Genomic DNA, 19,602 nt, shown 5'->3' on the forward strand with positions numbered 1-19,602 from the left:
TCTCATGTAGGAGATGGTCATTGCCTGCCACTTGTGCGGCATGAATGTAACTTGGCATTGGTCAGCCCAAACCTAGATATTGTCCAGGTATTGATACATTTGGACATTATCTGCTTCATTATCTGAGGAGTCCAGAATGGTGCTGAATATTGTGTCGTCATCCGCAAACATCCCCACTTCTGACCTTGATGATGCAGCTGAAGTTGAATTGGGCCTTAAGACATTACACTAAGTAACTCCTGTCGTGATGTCCTGGAGCTGAGATGATTGACCTCCAGCCACCACAACCATCTTTCTCTGTGCTAGGTATGTCTCCAACCAGCGGAGAGTTTTACCCCTGATTTCCATTGATTCGAGTTTAGCTAGGACTCCTTGATGCCATTCTCGGTCAAATGCTGCCTTGATGTCAAGGGCAGCCACTTACCTGACCTCTGGCATTCAGCTCTTTTGTCCATGTTTGAACTAAGGCTGTAATGAAGTCAGGAGCTCAGTGACCCTAGTGGAACCCAAACTGAGCATCCTTGGGCAGGTTGTTGCTGAGTAACCGCTGCTTGGTAGCACTGTTGATGACTCCTTCCATCATTTTACTGATGATGGAGAGTTGGCTGTTATTTCTTGTGTACAGGACAACCTGGGCAGTTTTCCACATTACCAAGTAGATGCCAATGTTGTAGCTGTACTGGAGCAGCTTGGCTAAGGGTGCGGCAAGTTATGGAGCACAACTCTTCAGTACTATTGCTGGGATATTGTCAGGGCCCATAGCCTTTGCAGTATTCAGTGCCTTCAGCCGTTTCTTGATATCAGATGGAGTGAATCGTATTGGCTGAAGACTGACATCTGTGATGCTGGGGACCTCCAGAGGAGACCGAGATAAATCATCCACTCGGCACTTCTAGCTAAAGATTGTTGCGAATGCCTCAGCCTTGACTTTTGCACATACGTGCTGGGCTCCTCCATCATTAAGGATGGGGATATTTGTGGATTGTTTAATTGTCCACCACCATCCACAGCTGGATGTGGCAGGACTGCAGAGCTTCGATCTGTTGTTTTTTTCTGGAATTGCTTAGCTCTGTCTATTACTTGCTGTTTATGTTGTTGGGCGCACAAGTAGTCCTGTATTGTAGCTTCACCTGGTTGACAACTCATTTTTGGCATGCTCTCCTGCACTCTTCATTGAACTAGGGTTGACCCCCTGGCTTGATGGTAATGGTAAAGTGGAGGATATGTCTGGCCATGAGGTTGCAGATTGTGATTGAATACAATTCTTCTGCTGCTGATGGCTCACAGCGCCTCATGGATTCTGCTGCTGCTGATGGCCCACAGCTCCTCATGGATACCTAGGGGAAGGCGATGGTCTAGTGGTATTGTCACTGGACTAGTAAACCAGACACCCAGAGTAATATTCTGGGTACCCGGGTTCAAATCCCGCCCCTGCAGGTGATGACATTTGAATTCAATAAAAATCTGGAATTAAAAAAGTCTAATGGTGACCATGAAACCATTGTCGATTGTCAGAAAACACATCTGGTTCACTAATGCCCTAATTCAGGCAAGGAAATCTGCCGTCCTTATCTGGTCTGGCCTACAGGTGACTCTTAACTGCTCCCTCAAGGGTAGTTAGGGATGGGCAATAAATGCTGGCGCAACCATTTATTTACTAATGTCCTTTAGGGAAAGAAATCTGCCATCTATCCTACATATGACTCCAGATCCATAGCAATTTGGCCTAGTAAGCCACTCAGATGTAAGGAACCGCTACGAAAACAGAAATAAGGAATGAAACCGGATGGACCACCCGGCAACGACAAAGGCAACAATGGTGCAAACCCAGCCCTGTCGACCCTGCAAAGTCCTCCTTATGTGGGAGCTTGTGCGATAATTGGGAGAGCTGGCCATATTCATAGTCATACTCACAGAATCGTACCTGACAGACAATGTCCCAGACACCACTACCACCATTCCTGGGTATGTTCTGTCTCACCAACAGGACAGGCCCAGCAGAAGTGGCGGCATTGTGGTATAATGTCGGGCAAGAGCTGCCTGGGAGTCCTCAACATCGACTCTGGATCCCATGAAGTTTCATGACTTCAGGTCAAGTAGGGCGAGGAAACCTACTGATTACATGTACAGGCCACCATCAGCTGATGAATCAGTACTCTTCCATGTTGAATATCACTTGCTGCTTGGGGTACTTCAACGTCCATCACCAAGAGTGGCTCAGTGGTACCAACACAGACCGAGCTGGCCGGGTCCTGAAGGACATAGCTGCTAGACTGGGACTGCAGCAGCTGGTGAGGGAACCAACAAGAGTGGAAAACATACTTGACCTGATCCTCACCAGCCTGCCTGCTGCAGCTACATCTGTCCATGACAGTATTGGTAGAAGTGACCACCAAATAGCCCTTGTGGCGACAAAGTCCCGTCTTTACAATGGGGATACCCTCCATCGTGTTGTGTGGCACTACCACCATACTAAATGGGCACAGTAAGAAGTCTTACAACACCAGGTTAAAGTCCAACAGGTTTGTTTCAAACACTAGCTTTCCGAGCACTGCTCCTTCCTCAGGTGAATGAAGGAGCCGTGCTCCGAAAGCTAGTGTTTGAAACAAACCTGTTGGACTTTAACCTGGTGTTGTAAGGCTTCTTGCTGTGCTCCCCCCAGTTCAACGCCGGCATCATAGAATTTACAGTGCAGAAGGAGGCCATTCGGCCCATCGACTCTGCACTGGCTCTTAGAAAGAGCACCCTACCCAAGCCCACACCTCCACCCTATCCCCATTATCCAGTAACCCCACCTATCCCCATTACCCAGTAACCCCACCCAACACTAAGGGCAATTTTGGACACTAAGGACAATTTAGCATAGCCAATCCACCTAACCCGCACATCTTTGGACTGTGGGAGGAAACCGGAGCACCCGGAGGAAACCCGCGCACACATAGGGAGAACATGCAGACTCCACTCAGATAATGGCCCAAGCCAGGAATCGAACCTGGGACCCTGGAGCTGTGAAGCAATTGTGCTAACTCCACATCATACTAAATGGGGATAGACTTCGAACAGATGTAGCTACTCGAGACTTTTTTTTGTATTTGTTCATGCGGGGACACAAGTTTAAGGTGCAAGAGGCAAAGTTTAGAGGAGATGTGTGAGGGAAGTGTTTTACTCGGAGAGTAGTGGGTGCCTGCCTGGAACTCGCTGCCGGAGGAGGTGGTGGAAGTAGGTACGATAGTGACGTCTTAATACATGAATAGGATAGGATTAGAGGGATATGGGCCTTGGAAGTGTAGAAGGTTTTAGGTTAGAGGGGCAACATGTTTGGTGCAGGCTTCGAGCTCCGAAGGCCTGTTCCTATGCTGTACTTTTCTTTGTTTAATATCGACTTCAGCAAAGACGGAGACTGTTCAGGCCATTTTGCTTGGGTTGGCTATTTGTGGACCTTGTGAATTATTTTTATTACCATTGCTGCTGTTTTCCCACGCTCCTGTATTTATTAGTATTTGTTTTGAAATATATTATTAAATCTGCATCTCATTTTCAAGTATAATTATGCATTCAACAGCAGAACAATTTGCTGCGATTTGGAAACAAAATAAAAGTCACCTGACATGTTATTTCCGTATCTTTTGCCAATCACCATAAAATGTATGTCTTCGGGTTACTGACCCTGCAGCCGCTGAAAACAGTCTCTCTTCACTTAGTCTAAAAAGAAATTCATGATTTTGAGCTCCCCGAACCTTCTCTTTTCTTTGGAGAAAAATCACAGCTTCTTCCTGTCTGTCCATGTAACTGAAGTCCCTAATCTCTTGTACCATTCTCATCAATCTGTTCTGTTCTCTAAGGCCTTGATATCTTTCCTAAAGTGTGGCGCCCAGAATTAACAGTGTATTCCACCTGAGGCCTAATCAGCGTTTCATAAATATTTGACATTATTTCCTTACATTTGTACACGGATCCTATTGATAAAGCCAAGGAGCCAAACTTTTTTCAAAGCCTTTTGAACTTGTCCTGCCACCCTTATGGCTTGTATATGCACCCCCAGGTCTCTGTTTCTGTGCCCCTTTTAAAATTGTTTGTTGTTAAAACTGAACATTAAATGTACAATTACTCCCTTATTCTTCCTCCCAAAATGTTTAATTTCACATTTCTCTGTATTGTATCTGCCCATTTCACCAGTTTGTCTGAGTCCTTCTGAACTCTTATTATCTATTGCAGTGGTTCCTAACCTGTGGTCCACGGACCACAGTTGATGCAGGTACTGCAGGTGGTCCCTATGTCCATTGAAGTTAAAAAAAAAAAAAAATTGAGGAGAAAGAAATAATGAGTACCTCCATATGTAGCATATTAATCCTTGTTAAACTATTTTCGCAATTCATTTTGGTATCATAATCAATTCCTGCAATTAAATAGTGTGGCCAGAGGCGGACTTTAAATTAAAACATAGCACTGCAGCATGAAACCCCAGCCAATGGGATGGCCCCATATGGAAAGGTGACCATCATGGTGGGTACACCATGGGAACAGAATCCGAGCCTTGGTAGCTCAAAATTTGCAGTTAGGCTCCCTCAGCAGGCAATTCAAAACAACATCAAGGTCTGATTGGTGGACTCCCCGTTAGAGCGGGAAAACAGTTTGACAGGCTATGAGAGGTGGTGGAGACACACCTGTTTAGACACGAATCTCCTGAATTCATAGAATCGTAGAATTTACAGTGCAGAAGGAGGCCATTCGGCCCATCGTGTCTGCACAGGCCCTTGGAAAGAGCACCCTACGCCTCCACCCTATCCCTGGAACCCAGTAACCCCACCTACCCTTTTGGAAACGAAGGGGCAATTTAACATGGCCAATCCACCTAACCTGCACACCTTTGGACTGTGGGAGGAAACCGGAGCACCCGGAGAAAACCCACGCAGACATGGGGAGAAAGTGCAAACTCCACACAGTCATATGATTATTCAAAGTGAGTAAAAAATGGGTCCAGAGCAATGTTTCAAGTTAAGTTTGAAGTGTAGGCTGAATAAAAAACACAAGGGCTGTTCTGCACTCGTGTGAGAAAGAGGGAGCCAAATAAATCAAATAGATTGTCTTCACAGGACGGTGAACACACAGAATGGCTCTGAGTACGCTAGTTCAAAGCAACATCTGTAGAATCATTGAGATGACAATTGGATATTGTGATGGTGTAGAGTTGGCATAAGATGGACTGACTGGAGTACCTCCTCTATATCATGCTACATCTGTTTCACGTGGAGTTTGACTGAATGAGGTAAATGTCAAGTTACTTGCTTCACGTATGATTTTTCCTCATTCTTCGAGGCAGTGAAACTCAACATAGAGAACCTCTTTGCAGCACACCTTGGCGTTTTAAATTGTCATTTTATTGTAGTCAATTTGGTGCTGTGACTGTTACTTGGAGTTCCAATGCTGCCACTTCTTCTAGTCCAAAGCCCAGATGAGAGACTTCGATGTAGGGAACAGCATCTGATCCTATAAGGCCTAAAGGGGAAGTGATGGATAATGAAGGCAATGTTGCTTTTGTATGCAAAGCTGCAACAATGTTAAGGCAGTGAAAAATGTTATAAATCATCTAATCTATACTTCCTTATTAAAGTCACCATTTAGCACTGGTCCTACACCAACATCAGCAAAAATGAGTGACCTACTGCTCAGTAATCTTAAGGAGATGCTTTGTGCTGTGAGTAAAATGTCATAATGACAGTGAAGGCCTTGGTACAATCTTCTGACTGGACATTTTTAACAGTGGAAGTAAGTTACAGTTAAGAAAAAGAAAGTCGTGTTAATGTAGGGAATGAGAGGGCTGCTGAAAAAAATTCCAGGGAATAACCATCCTGAAATGCCTAATCGTTACCAGAGTAACACTTGTCATGGCTTCGCTTCAAAATCCCACACTGTTAACTCTGGTATTCCCCAACAATCTGTCCATTATCCCCCTTCTTATTTTCACCAATGTGATTGATGCTCCTTGGTGATATCATCTGAAAACAGCATTAGAATTCACATGTATATTGATGACGCCTAGCGTTATCTCACTATTACCTTTCTCGACTGCTCCACCATTGCTAAATTATCAGTCTATTTGCCTGACATACAAATAAATATTGGCACGGCTAAAGCTGTTGTCTTTGGCTCCTGCCATAAACTCCCATCCTTCTGCCTGGTAACTATCTTGAGGCTGAACCAGGCTGTTTGGAACCTTGGTGACATATTTGACCCTAAAATGAACTTCTGACCACAAATGTGTAACCACTAAGACTGCTTATTTCCATCTCAGCAAAATTGCCTAACTGCTCCTGCCTCAGTTCATCTGCTGAAACCCTTATCCATGCTTTTGTTACCTCTGAATTTACTATTTCAAAGTACTGCTGTTGGCCTCCGTTTTTTACCCTTGGTAAACTTGAGATCATTCAAAATACTGCTGCACTCCAACCCTGCTTACTCCTCCAATGTCGCTTTACCCCTGATCCCTGTGTCCTCATTAACCTATTTTGACTCCTGATCAGGCGACACCTTGGGCGGGGTTCTCCGCAATCGGCGCGATGTCCGCCGACCGGCGCCAAAAATGGCGTGAATCAGTCCGGCATCGCGCCGCCCCAAAGGTGCACAATTCTCCGCATCTTGAGGGGCCGAGCCCTCACCTTGAGGGGCTAGGCCCGCGGCAGACTGATTTCGGCCCTGCCAGCTGGCGGGAAAGGCCTTGGTGCCCCGCCAGCTGGCGCGGAAATGACTTTGCCGTGCGGCGCGGGTGCGTCAGCGGCCGCTTACGGCATCCCCGCGCATGCGCAGTGGAGGGGGTCTCTTCCACCTCCGCCATAGTGGAGACCATGGCGAAGGCGGAAGGAAAAGAGTGTGCCAGGCCACCGTGGGGGCACCCCCCCGGGGCCAGATCGCCCTGCGCCCCCCCAGGACCCCGGAGCCCGCCCGCGCCGCCTTGTCCCACCGGTAAGAGAGGTGGTTTGATTCTCGCCGGCGGGACAGACATTCCAGCAGCAGGGCTTTGGCCCATCGCGGGCCGGAGAATCACCGGGGGAGTCCCGCCAACCGGCGTGGCGCGATTACCACCCCCGCCAAATATCTGGTGCCAGAGAATTCGACAACCGGCGGGGGCAGGATTCACGCCAGCCCCCGGCGATTCTCCGACCCGGCGAGGGGTCAGCGAATCCCGCCCCTTGATTTTAAAATTCTTGTCTGTGTTTTCACATTTCTCCATGGCCTTGTTCTTCCATATCGCTGTAATTCCTTCGGCCCACAGTCCTCTGACATACCTGCACTCATAATAATTCTTGCCTCTTGCGCATCCCTATTTTTAATTGCTGCATCATTAATGACCATGCCTTCAGCAGACTGGGCCCTAAGCTCAAGAAATGTCTCCTTAAACCTCTCCGCCTCAATTTCTCTCTCCTCCTTCAAAACGATCCTTCAAACAAAACTCTGACAAAGCTTTTGGTCGTCGGTCCTAGTATTTCCTTAGTTGGTTGGTGTCAAATTTTGATCTGCAATACTCCTGTGATACACCTTGGAAATGTTATATTGCATTAAAGATAAGGTAAAGTCTCTATAGTCTCAGATGACCATAGGCTGCTTTCCCCTTTAAGGGGGAGAGCTGACTACTTTAAAAAAAATCTTTATTGTCACAAGTAGGCTTACATTGCAATGAAGTTACTGTGAAAAGCCCCTAGTTTAACCTGAGGATCACCATATCTCAGGCAAGGGGCAAGGTGGGCCTTCATGAATAACCTCAGCCGGTACAGGAATTGAACCTGCATTGCTGGCCTTGCTCTGCATCACGAACCAGCTGTCTAGCCAAGAGAACTTCAAATAATGGTGTCCACCTAAACTACAGTTCCACAGATGATGCTGTTGTAATTTGACTTCTTCCACAACACCTGTCTAGTTCAGAGGGTGTTTCCATAAGACAGAAAATCCCTGCATCCTTTGAAGCACTATACATGGGTTTGCATTATTACCTTTAACAATCGGCCTGTTATTGTAGTACGTTATACATTCAATCTTGTGGAATGGGTCCCATTTGTTGCCATCGCTATCCAAAAAGTAGAAAATACAACCTTTTGAGACTAATACATATAGGTTACCGTTGGTAAGATTACATACACATTAATTATACAAAAGCAATTAATTTTAAACATTATTCAATCTGCCCACAACAGGATGCATTTAGATCACATCTTGAATGTAAAAAACATCCCATGGTGCTTCAGAGGTGTAATCGGATAAAAAGTGATGCAGAGCAATATTAGGAGTGACCTAAAGTTTGCTCAAAGAAGTGGGTTTTGAAGAGCATTTTAAAAATTGAGGGGTTTTGGGGCAGGCATTCAGAACATGCCTGACACTAATGGGGCAAAGGAAGTGGGATATTCCTAAGAGGCCTGAGTTGGAGGAATATTTAGTTCTTGAAGCTTATATGGGGCTGGAGGCGTTTGAGACAAGAAAGGAAAGGGTGCAGACTTTATGTTGAAAATGCAGATTTTAAATTATAGGCATGAGGAGTCAGAATTGCATTTCAGTGAGCAGGACTTGGTGCACGATAGAATATGGGCAGTGTAATTTTGAATGATCTAAAGTTTACAGATGGTAGAAGATGGAAGGTCTTCCAAGAAGGCATTGAAATAGTTATCAGGAGGTGACAACGGCATATGTGAGAATTTGAGTCATTGGTTTGAAGCAAGGGTGGAAGCAGGTAACTTCACAGAGTTGGATGCTGACCGCCTTCTTTGGATGTGGGATCAGTAGTTAAACTCTGGTTCAGATCAGACACAGTAATTGCAGATTTTCTGATTCATCTTCGGACAGTAATGGGGAGGGGATGCAATGGGTGCTGAATGCACTTTAGTTTCAGGAGAAGGCCAAATATGATTACTTTAGACTTCATAGTAAGTAAATTGTAACTTTTTCACGAGTGACTATTGAACACGCAGCCTGGCAACACGAACAGTAGAGGATTTGTGAGAGGTGATGGAGAGGTAATGCTTTGTGTCAGCAGCAAACTTGTTGAAACTGACCCCACAATAGCAACAGAAAGTTGTTTTTATAGTGCCTTTAATGTAACAAAATACCACAAGGTGCTTCACCGGAGAGTTATAAAGCAAATTTTGATACGGTATGGAGTGAGCCACTTAAGGAGATATTAAAGGGCAAGCACGGTAGCATAGTGGGTAGCGCTGTTACTTCACAGCTCCAGGGTCCCAGGTTCGATTCCTGGCTTGGGTCACTATCTGTGTGGAATCTGCACGTTCTCCCCGTGTCTGCATGGGTTTCCTCCGGGTGCTCTGGTTTCCTCCCACAAGTCCCAAAAGGTGAATTGGACATTCTGAATACTCCCTCTGTGTCCCCGAACAGGCGCCAAGTGTGGCTACTCGGGGCTTTTCACAGTAACTTCATTGCAGTGTTAATGTATGCCTACTTCTGACAATAAAGATTATTTTTTTTTAAAAGGAAGATGACAGAGGTAGGTTTGGAGGAAATCTTAAAAGAGAAAGTGAGGCAGAGAGATTTAGCGAGGGATTCCAGAGGCTCAGGCACTAGGCAGCTGCAGATTCGGACACTAATCGTGGAGCAAATAAAATCAGATGCTCGAGACCAGAATTAGATGAAACGCAGACATCTGAGAGTTGTGGGCAGGAGATTGCAGAGATATGGCATGGCAAGGCCAAAGAGAGATTTTTAAAACGTGAACATTTTAAAACCAAAACATTGTTTCAGCAGGAAACAGTGAACGTCAGCGAGCACAGGCGTGATTGGTGGTGAACAGATCTTGGTGCAAATATTGACTCGGGCAACAGAAATTCTAATGCCCTACTTGGATATCGGGGGCCAGACAGGAGTGCTTTGGGATAGTTAAGTCCAGAGGTAACAAAGGCATGGACGACAGTTTTAGCAACAGATGAGCTGAGATGAGGCACTAGGAGGGGTGGAAATATGGGATCTAGGTCACGGTGTCGATATATGATTGGAAGCTCATCTTGAGGCCAGATATGTCACCAGGGTTATGAACAACCTGGTTCAGCCTCAAGACCGTTCTTTGGGAGAGGAATTGAGCCTGTAGCTAACGATTGGGATTTATAGCAGCGACTGAATGAAGTCTGCTTTGTTTTCTCCATATTTAATTGGAGGAGATTCTTGCTCATTCAGTACTTTGTCAGACAAACAAACTGAATTTAGAAACAGTGGAAGATTCAAAAGGGGTGGTGGTGAGGTAGAACTGGGTGTTGTCGGTGTACATGTGGAAACTAAATCTGTTTTCAGATTATATTGAGGGGCAGCATACAGATAACAATAGTTTTAGTAGGGGCTATGTCACTATGTCATCAAAGTTGGTGAAGATGAGGTTGAACAAATTGATAGACGTAGAAATATTGTGAATGAGGCATGTTGGATTTCGAAAGTGCAGCTGTAAGTGCACTGGGAGATAGTATAATCCAGGAGTAGGCACAGAAGTAGAGTTGGGACATGGAAGGAAGATGCTCATCGAGAGTGATGCAAGAAAGTAATCAAAGATGATCATAAGTGTGATGATACATTAGAAATAGCAAGGCCACATGCGACGGCAAGGACAAGGGGATGGCTGTGAATATGGGTTGTGACCCACTGAGCGCGATTCTCTGGCCTCGTTAGGCTCTCACTCGAGCGGAACGAGGCCAGTGAATAGCGGGAGAGGCCAAAATCGAGAACCATGCCAGGTGCCAAACAGTTTGCAATGCAATCGGCCCACTCCCGTAGGTGAAATCAGGATCCTGCCTAACTTGGCGAGAAGCCAATTATCACCACTTAAGCCCTATTTGCACACAATTAACAGGAGCCACCCCATATCCAACGGGCTGTGATTCGGCGGCCTCCCCAGCAAGTGGGCACGATTAGTACTCCTTTTTAAAAACATGAACCTGGAGGAAGGGCTTCTGCGGGGAGCTGAGATAGCCACCTTTGCTCACGAGAAAGAGCCCGGGGGCACTAGGCCTGCCTCGGATGGGGTGGGGCACCACTTAAGTTGGGGGGGGGGGGGGAACCCTTGTCCCTGTCTGCCCCACCGACTGCCCATAACCCCTACCGACTGCTGAGGCCACTGGCCGAGCGGCTGAAGGCTATTGCTGATTTGGCAATCGTGGTTAAGTGAGCACTTCACTCATCCCAAGTTGATTCCCGTGGGTGGGCGGGCCATGTAGCATGTGGGAGTTCTTGCCTAGCATCCCAATCAGACTGATGCCTGGATACTGTGCCTGAACACTGCGGGAGGCCACACCACGGATACTGCAGCCATTATCCGACCACCCAGACGATCTGGGGACATGTCGATGACCGGAGGGTGGGCGAGTGCAACGGGGTGCGAATCAGTGCCCAGTCCATCCCCCTGAACATACCCCCTGAACACACAGCTCATGTGTGACCACCACATGCAGATCATGCACGTGTGTGCACACTTCCCTGGGAGTGTGCATGACAGTTCATCCTGTGGTGGTCAGACCTCCCCGGCCTCTTCGAGGACCAACCAAGGATGTCCGGCTGGCTCTTGGGGGATAAGGGGTATCCACTGAGGACCTGGATATTGGCGCCAGTACGGAGGCCGGAGACCGAACCGGAGACCCAAGACAGTGAGGCCCATGTGGCCACCCGGTCTGTCATTGAGCGGTGTACCAGACTGCTCAAAATGCGCTTCTGATGCCCCAACCGCTCCTGTGGTGCCCTGCAGTACACCACTCTGGTGTTGGTCTGCTGTGTCCTCGACAACCTGGCACAGCAGTGAGGCGACGTGCTGGAGTTGGGGAATGAGGAACATGTGGCCACTGAAAAGGAGGATGATGAGGAAGTGACGGCCCAGCAGGGCTGGAGGACATGCAGTAGCGGCAAGGATCCAGCAACCCCAGAGGGCCAGGGAGGCCCTCATACTCGCCCACATCACTTAGGACGTGGCATGGTCCATCATCGCTACATTCCCTTTGCCCCACCTCCCCATTTCACACCCTCCCAGTGTATGTAACATCATTCCAGGGTGCTGGGACTGTGTCACCACTGTTAGCGGGTCACTGTCGAGGGCAGGGAGGTGATAACCCACTGAGCGGCTGGGTTTGACCCCTGCATGCAGTGCGGGGGGGGGGCGGGGGGGGGAGGGGGAAGAGAGAGAGAGAGGGAGATGGGCCACCGGTTGGGAGGTCAGCCAGCATGCCAGACGTAAGTGACAGAGGCATTATACTGATTCTAGTGAAGGGTTTTGAATGTTTCACAGGTGTCCAAATGCCCCACTCCCTCACCCCTCCACTCACCATCTATGTACTATTTTTCAACATGCTTTGCCTTCCTTGCCTTGTTGCTCGTTTTAGCCTTAGTTTAATGGCTCTTGTTCTGTCACCTTTGCTCTTGAGTCGCCAGGTATCTTTCTGATACCGCCACGTGGTTCAAGTCCGAGTAATGATTAATAATCAAACACACCGCTTAGTAAGAGTTAAATCAACGCACATTTATCATATACAGCAATCAATATTTATACATTAATTCTACTTCTAAGCTACTTCCTACAACTAACAGGCCAATACTTAACTTTGGAAATGGCCCACCAGGTCAGGGAAACGAATGGCCTTTCGTATGGGTTCTGAGCCTGCGGGATTCAAAGCTGGTACAGGTCGATAGTCAGGAGTGTCTATCTGGTAGCGATCGTTGGAGTAAGACTTACGTTTCTTTCGGCCGTTGTTGGAGAGAGTGAAGAAGGGTGCAGCCGGGAGGAGAAGGGAAGAAGGGTCGATTTGAACTTGGCCCCTATTCTTATAGTCCCCAGGGGCTTCCCGCCTCTCGGGGCGGACCTTGTACCTGGTTCCAAGTGATTGGACTTGGTCCCAATCACTTGGTTCGATATTCTCCAATGCTGGAGCGATTCCTTGATCGAGGGGTGGTCGTTTACCTCTCTTTGTGTCAGCTTCTGCTGGCGCCGAAAGGTCTGGGTCGGCTTTGTGTTACTAATTTATAGCATATTGTTCCCGGGATTGCTACTTTATATGCAGATGGCTGGGGTGTTGTTATGTTGATGGCTGCAGGTATCGATTTGGTCTGGCTTCTCCAGAGGCGAATACACTGTTTTACCTGCAGCTGTCTGTTTGAGTCCTGTTGGCTGATTTTCCCATCAGCCTCTTCCGTTCGCCATTTTAAATCGAGGTTTGGCCATTCTATTCGGGAGTTAGCCATTTTCAGCAGCTACAGCCTTACCGTTACATCTAGGTGTGTCCTCAGGATGCACATCAGAGGTGGTGGCAGCCAGCTGCTTACCACGTCCTGTTGCCTTCGATGCCCCTGGCATGTGTCCTCTATGGGATGGGTCTGGGTTGGCACCCAGCGCCGTTTCACCTCTTGCTGCCCATAGGACCCTGGTGTTCACCTCGGAATGGAGTGGCAGCTGGTTCGAGCCCCGGTTGCCCCTGCAACGTCTGGCTCTGCCAGCCCTGGCGGCTCACGAATGTCTGCACCATTGTGTCAATGTCCTGGGCGATGCTCCTCAGTGACTGGGACATGCTCTGCAGTTCCTCGGCAATGCCCACTGGGACTGGGAGAAGCTCTCCAGAGCCTCAGCCATTCCCACCTGAGACCAGGACATGTCCCACAGCACCTCATCAAGATAAGCCTGGTACTGGGTGACATCCCCTAGCGAGTCGGACATTCTGCCGAGGCCCTCAGCCATGGCTGTCAGCGACTGTGCCACACCTTGGACACCTCACCTAGGCGGTACTGCCTCCACCTGATGTACGTCAGCAACTGTGTGGTGCTCGCCAGATTGTGCCCCAGAAGCCTGATCACTGACGTTGCCCACCGAGGTGTGTGGCTCTGCGCTGGTGGAGTTCTCCTCCGAGGTGGTCTCATGGGAGGCAGTGGAGGGAGCCACAGGGCTGGCGCTAACGGCTGGAGGACCTGCAGAGGAATGTACATGTGATCAGTGGGAGGGATGGTTCAGTGTGTATGGCAATAACAACTAATGTTTGACAGGTCCACTAGGTGGGGCCCGGTGGATACTTAGCTCTGCAGCATGCGCCTACCACCGCATTGATGACTGCTCTGTCCTCGGCCAAGCCCGCCATCTCCAGGGCCCGTTCCTCAAAGGCCGTGAGGATTCTTATGTCCAGCACCCCTCTGCCAGACTGGGCCCTCTCCCAGCGATTGTGGCTGAGCTTCCCCTGTGGAGACACAGTGATGGGGGGGTGGGGTGTGGTGTGTTGGTGGGGTGGGGTGAGGATGGTTGGAGGTCGCATGAACTGTTGAGGGGTGATGCTCACGTGGGAGCAGGAAGGTCTTGGGGTGGGAGAGGGGGCATTGATGTCAACTCACCCATGCTGCCTGGTGTAGGTAGTTGACTTTCTTGCGGCACTGGCGGCCAGTCCTCCTGATCACACTTCCCGAGCTGACAGCCACTGCCACTTCATCCCAGGCGACATTGGCTGCCCTGTGGCTCACCCTCCGGGTCCCTTGGGGGTAACAGGTCAGCCCTCCTGGCCTCGACTGCTTCTAGCAGCCTCCCCAGGTCCGCATCTCCAAACCTTGGTTGGGCATCTCGGCGCCATGGCTGCGAGCTGAGTGGGGTTAGCTGAGCAAGTGCTGATCTTGTAAGCGGGGATGGAGGAGGTGGAAGGCGAATGCGGTACTGGCGAATCAGTTGACGAGCCTTCATTTGCGCAGTGTGAGGCCTCGTTAAGTGGACCAATTAGCGTTGCATTGCATTGCCGGCCTCACCAGGCCAAGAGCTGGGAAGCTCGCAGCAGTTCCCTCTCGCTACTACACTTTGAAATCTTTCTGGAGAATCGCACCCTATGTCTTTAAATTGTCGTAATAATGAGGGTTTCCACAAAGATATGGTCGGTTGAAAGCATTTTAAAAACTCAGTTAATTAATTATGTCATTAAAATGAAAAACGTAATGCTATCACCACTGCTTTTCACTCCAGCGCAACCTCAGTGCTGCACTGGGGTGTTGACCTGGATCGAGATTATTGTTCTGGAGGGATTGATCTTGCAAGGGATTGATTTGAAGGAGAGGGGCAGAACCGTCTGACACAATACCTTGACAGGAAGCAGAGTTGGCTTTTTAAAATATCTACTAACTTTAAATACTCATTAAATCCTTGAGCTTCAATAAATGGGGATTTAAGGTTTGTGGCGCCACAAGCAGCTGAGTACCTACAGAACAACTGCAGAAATTGCTAACAGGTGGGCCAATCCAACACCGATCTGAAAGTCAAATTCCATTGACAGCCTGGACACACACTATCCTCTTAACTGAAACATGGATTGGTTAAGCAGTTGAAGAATATCAAATAAAAGCTGGCAACTTTAATTCCTTACGTAGTTCTTCCCGGCTATGTAATTTTAGTGGGTGTTATAAGAGTCCTTCCTGTTCGTTCTCATTTATTCCCTTATTTGCCTTTCTTTTATTTTCCTCGTTGTATTTTGATCCATGGATTTTTTTTTTTTTTTAATTTAGAATACCCAATTATTTTTTTTTCCAATTAAGGGACAATTTAGCGTGGCCAATCCACCTACCCTACACATCTTTGGGTTGTGGGGGTGAAACCTACTCAGACACAGGGCAAATGTGCAAACTCCACACGGACAGTGACCCAGGGCCGGGATTTAAACCCGGGTCCTCAGCGCCGTAGTCCCAGTGCTATCCATGGATGTTTAATGGAACTGTGACTTCTAAGGCAAAGTAGCCTGTAATTTTAATACCAACGGCAGAATCCAGAAGGCTGTGCTGACTTAGACTGGTGATTGCCGATTGGCCAGTGTCAGTAATAACTAGGTTTGATTTGGCTGGTGGCCAGTGACTGGACCAAAAAGGCTGTGCTTGCCCAGTAACATGTGGTGATTGGATCAGATCCCACTGGAATGTTTCTGAGTTAAGTGTTGTGTTTTTAATTTCACTTTTGATTCTGCAGCTTGGATGGAGGGTTATGATTAATTCGCTCCAAAAAGATCTGACTAATCTTCTCCATAAGGCCACTGTGCTCTTTCCAGTAAATCATGGTGTCATTCTCTCAAGACTGCAGATGCTTGAAGTCAAACCATGAGCTGGAAGCAGGGTTTGATGTGAGATAGTGTCTCAAGAAAGAAATAGGCCTGAATGCGCACCTCAAGCTGAAGGCCCAGTTTGAAAAGACCTCAAGTGATTCTCCAGAAGCCTGCTGCCTGAAAGTACTGTACTGAATGAAGGACTCTAAAGACCATTACCAGCTGCAAACCAAGGACTTTGATCAACAAGCGTGCTGTGAGGAAGGCCTGCCACAGAATACATCTTTGGAAGCAAAGGCTCTTATATTTTGACCATCACCCTTATTATTTTCACCCCTTCTTTCTCCCCTCCCCCTTGCCTTTGTGTTTGTCTGTTTTGTGTGGGGGTAGAGAGTGAGATGGTTAAAGGGGTAGTAGGTTAGCTTGATGTTATTCATTTGCATTTGCTGCATATTTAATCTTTATTTATGTTATAAATAAACAGTAATTGTGTTTCAACATACAAACCTGGTGACTGCAATTACTGGGAAGCTAAGGGCCAAAGACTTCGAGAATTTTTATAAGAATTATTGGTTAATTCACTTGTGTTTTGACTCCGGGCCAAGTGGGGCTGGAATTGACCGCACACCTGCCCAGGGTGTGGTAACAATGTACGAGGATAAAATTAGCCTGTTCTGTGCTGTATTTTCTATGTTCTACATTTTCTATAAGCGTCTGCCAAGATAACATTAAAAAAATTAAAGAGAGAATCTAAACATTTCTGTGGCTCTGGAGTCACATGTAGACCAGACCTGGAAAGGACAGCAGATTGTCATCTCTAAAGGACATCAGTGAACCAGATGGGTTTTTACGATAATTGTTCCATGGTCATCATTTAAATTTTTTTGATCTAGATTTTTATTGAATTCCGAGTTCTACCATAGTAGGATTTGAACCTGGCCCCCGGGAGCATTACCTAGATGTCTGGAATACTGGCCCAATGACAGTAACACTATGCCACCACCTTTCCCTACTATCAACATCATAGGGGTTACCACAAACTGAACTGGAATAGCCATAAAAATGCTGTTGCTACAAGAGCAGATCAGAGGCTAGGAATCATGTGCTGAGTACTCACTTTCTCCAAAGATTGTCCACCATCTACAAGGTACAACTCGGGAGTGTGTAGAATACTCTCCACTTGCCTGGATGGGTGCAGCTCCAACAACGCACTAGCACCATCCAGGACAAAACAGCCTGCTTAAATGGCACCCTTCCACATACTTTCACTCCCTCCATCCACTGACTAATAGTGGCAGCTGTGTGTACCATCTACAAGATGCGCTGCAGACACTCACCAATGCTCCTTTGGCAGCATTTTCCAAACCCACAACGGCTGCAATCTAAAAGGATAAGGGCAGCAGACACATGGGGACACCTGGAAGGTCCCAGCCAAGTTGCTCCCCATCCTGATTTAGAACCATATGGCCATTCCTTCACTCTCACTGGGTCAAAATCCTGGAACTCCCTCCATAACAGCACTGTGGATCTACCTACACCACAGGAACTGCAGCGGTTCAAGAAGGTAGCTCCCCATCACCTTGTCAAAGGAAATTAGGGCCCCTCAATAAATGCTGGCCTAGCCAATGGCTCCCACATTCCATGAACGTACAAGAAAATATAAAAACAAGAAATGCTGGAAAAACTCAGGTCCAGCAGCATCTGTGGAGAGAGAAACAAAGTTAATATTTTGAGTCTGTATGACTCTTCGAAGCAAATTAATATTATGTAGCAATTGACACAACGTGTCATGTACAACAAATAATTGTACCAGCGAGGAACAGCTCCTCAAACATGGTCACAAACACCCCCCACCTTTTCTCAAACTCCCCTGCTGAGCCCCTTAACTCATGCATCTTCTCTAACCGCAGGAAGTCGTACAGGTCACCCAACCATGCTGCTACCCCAGGTGGCGATGCCGACTGCCATTCCAGCAACATTCGTCGCCATGCAATCAGAGAGGCGAAGGCCAAGACATCGGCCTTCCTCCTCTCCATGAGCTCCGGCTTGTCTGAAACCCCAAATATCGCCACCAAAGGGTTTGTGTCCACCTCCTCCTCCACTATCCCGGCTGAGACCGCGAACACTCCCGCCCAGAATCTTCCCAATTTCTCACAACCCCAAAACATGTGCGCATGATTCGCTGGCCCCCGCCCACATCTCACACTCATCTGCTACCCCCTGAAATAACCCACTCATTCTCGCCCAAGTCATATGCACCCTGTCCACCACCTTAAACTGTATCAGGCTCAATTCTAGTTTGAGGGCTATGGTGATGGCAGCATTGCCAATGGCTCCGAGTAGGTATTCAGGGAGCCCAGTGGTGCAGTCCACGGTGAAGATATGGAATCAGCTGAGGAGGCATTTTAGGGTGGCAGGGATGTTGGTGCTAACGCCGCTGTGCGAGAATCATGGGTTTGAGCCGGGGCGAATGGATAGTGTATACAGGAGGTGGAGGGAAGTGGGGCTGGTCAAGGTGCGGGATTTGTATTTGGAGGAAGGGTTCGCCAGTCTGGAGGAGCTAAGGGGGAGGGTAGAGCTGCCGGCGGGTAGTGAGTTCAGGTATCTACAGTTTAGGGACTTTGCACGAAAGGTCTGGAAGGGGTTCCCTAGATTGCCGGGATACACCCTGCTGGAGCGACTGCTGCTTCCGGATGTGGAAGGGGAGGGAAGAATTGGGGATATATATTAGTGGCTGGGGTAGCAGGGAAGCGAACGGGTGGTGAAGATCAAGGAGAAATGGGAAGCGGAGTTGGGAATGGAGATCAATTGGGGAGTATGGAGTGAGGCACTGCGAATGGTAAACGGGACCTCCTCTTGGAGAAGGAATGCTAACCACGGAATATAAACAACTGTTTCAGGAGAAGCAAGGAATGCAGTTGTACCATTTTTGCCGACCTAAACAGTGGAGCATGAAGCCTCGACCTATTGATTTAAAGGCAATACTGCTACAATATGAAGTACGATAACGTTTAATAATACCCTGCATTCAGGAGCAGGAATATCTGGCTGACTTTTTCCCACTCCAAACCCAGGAAAATTGAGTTCAGCTGGAGAATCGCTTTTTGGCTCTGGTTGAAATTTTCTGAGATTGTGAAATTAAATGAGTCCTTTTGGCATGACATAATACCACAACTGAACCATTGCGGAAATACAATGACAGCCTGGGATACTGAGTTGAAGATGTAAGGGATCAATTCAAATAGGAGCCCTCGGGGTGGGGGAGGTGTTCTGCATCCAATCTTCATTGCTACACCCCATTTAAGCAGCAGAACTTAGTTCTGAGGGGCAAGGAAGAGTTATTTATACCTTTCTTGCAATGTTAATGTTTTAAATTACTCTCGTAACTCTGGAAGAGTTCAGCTTTAAACTTGGGTCCCCTGTGAGATTAGTAGAAATAAGTTTAAAAATGCAATGTCATTACTGGGATGCAACGGGCCAGCATGGTAGCACAGTGGTTAGCACTGTAGCCTCACAGCACCAGAATCCCAGGTTCGATTCCCGGCTGGGTCACTGTCTGTGCGGAGTCTGCACATTCTCCCCGTGTCTGCAT

At 47.8% G+C, this 19,602-nt stretch overlaps 1 protein-coding gene across 9 annotated transcripts in view; it reads left to right on the top strand.

The window, feature by feature from the left end:
• fbxw7 (F-box and WD repeat domain containing 7) overlaps nucleotides 1-19,602 on the top strand; it is a 572,031-nt gene that overhangs the window by 371,615 nt on the left and 180,814 nt on the right. The window lies entirely within an intron of this gene.

The sequence above is a fragment of the Scyliorhinus torazame genome, chromosome 3 (genome assembly GCF_047496885.1).
Source record: "Scyliorhinus torazame isolate Kashiwa2021f chromosome 3, sScyTor2.1, whole genome shotgun sequence".
NCBI lineage: Eukaryota > Metazoa > Chordata > Chondrichthyes > Carcharhiniformes > Scyliorhinidae > Scyliorhinus > Scyliorhinus torazame.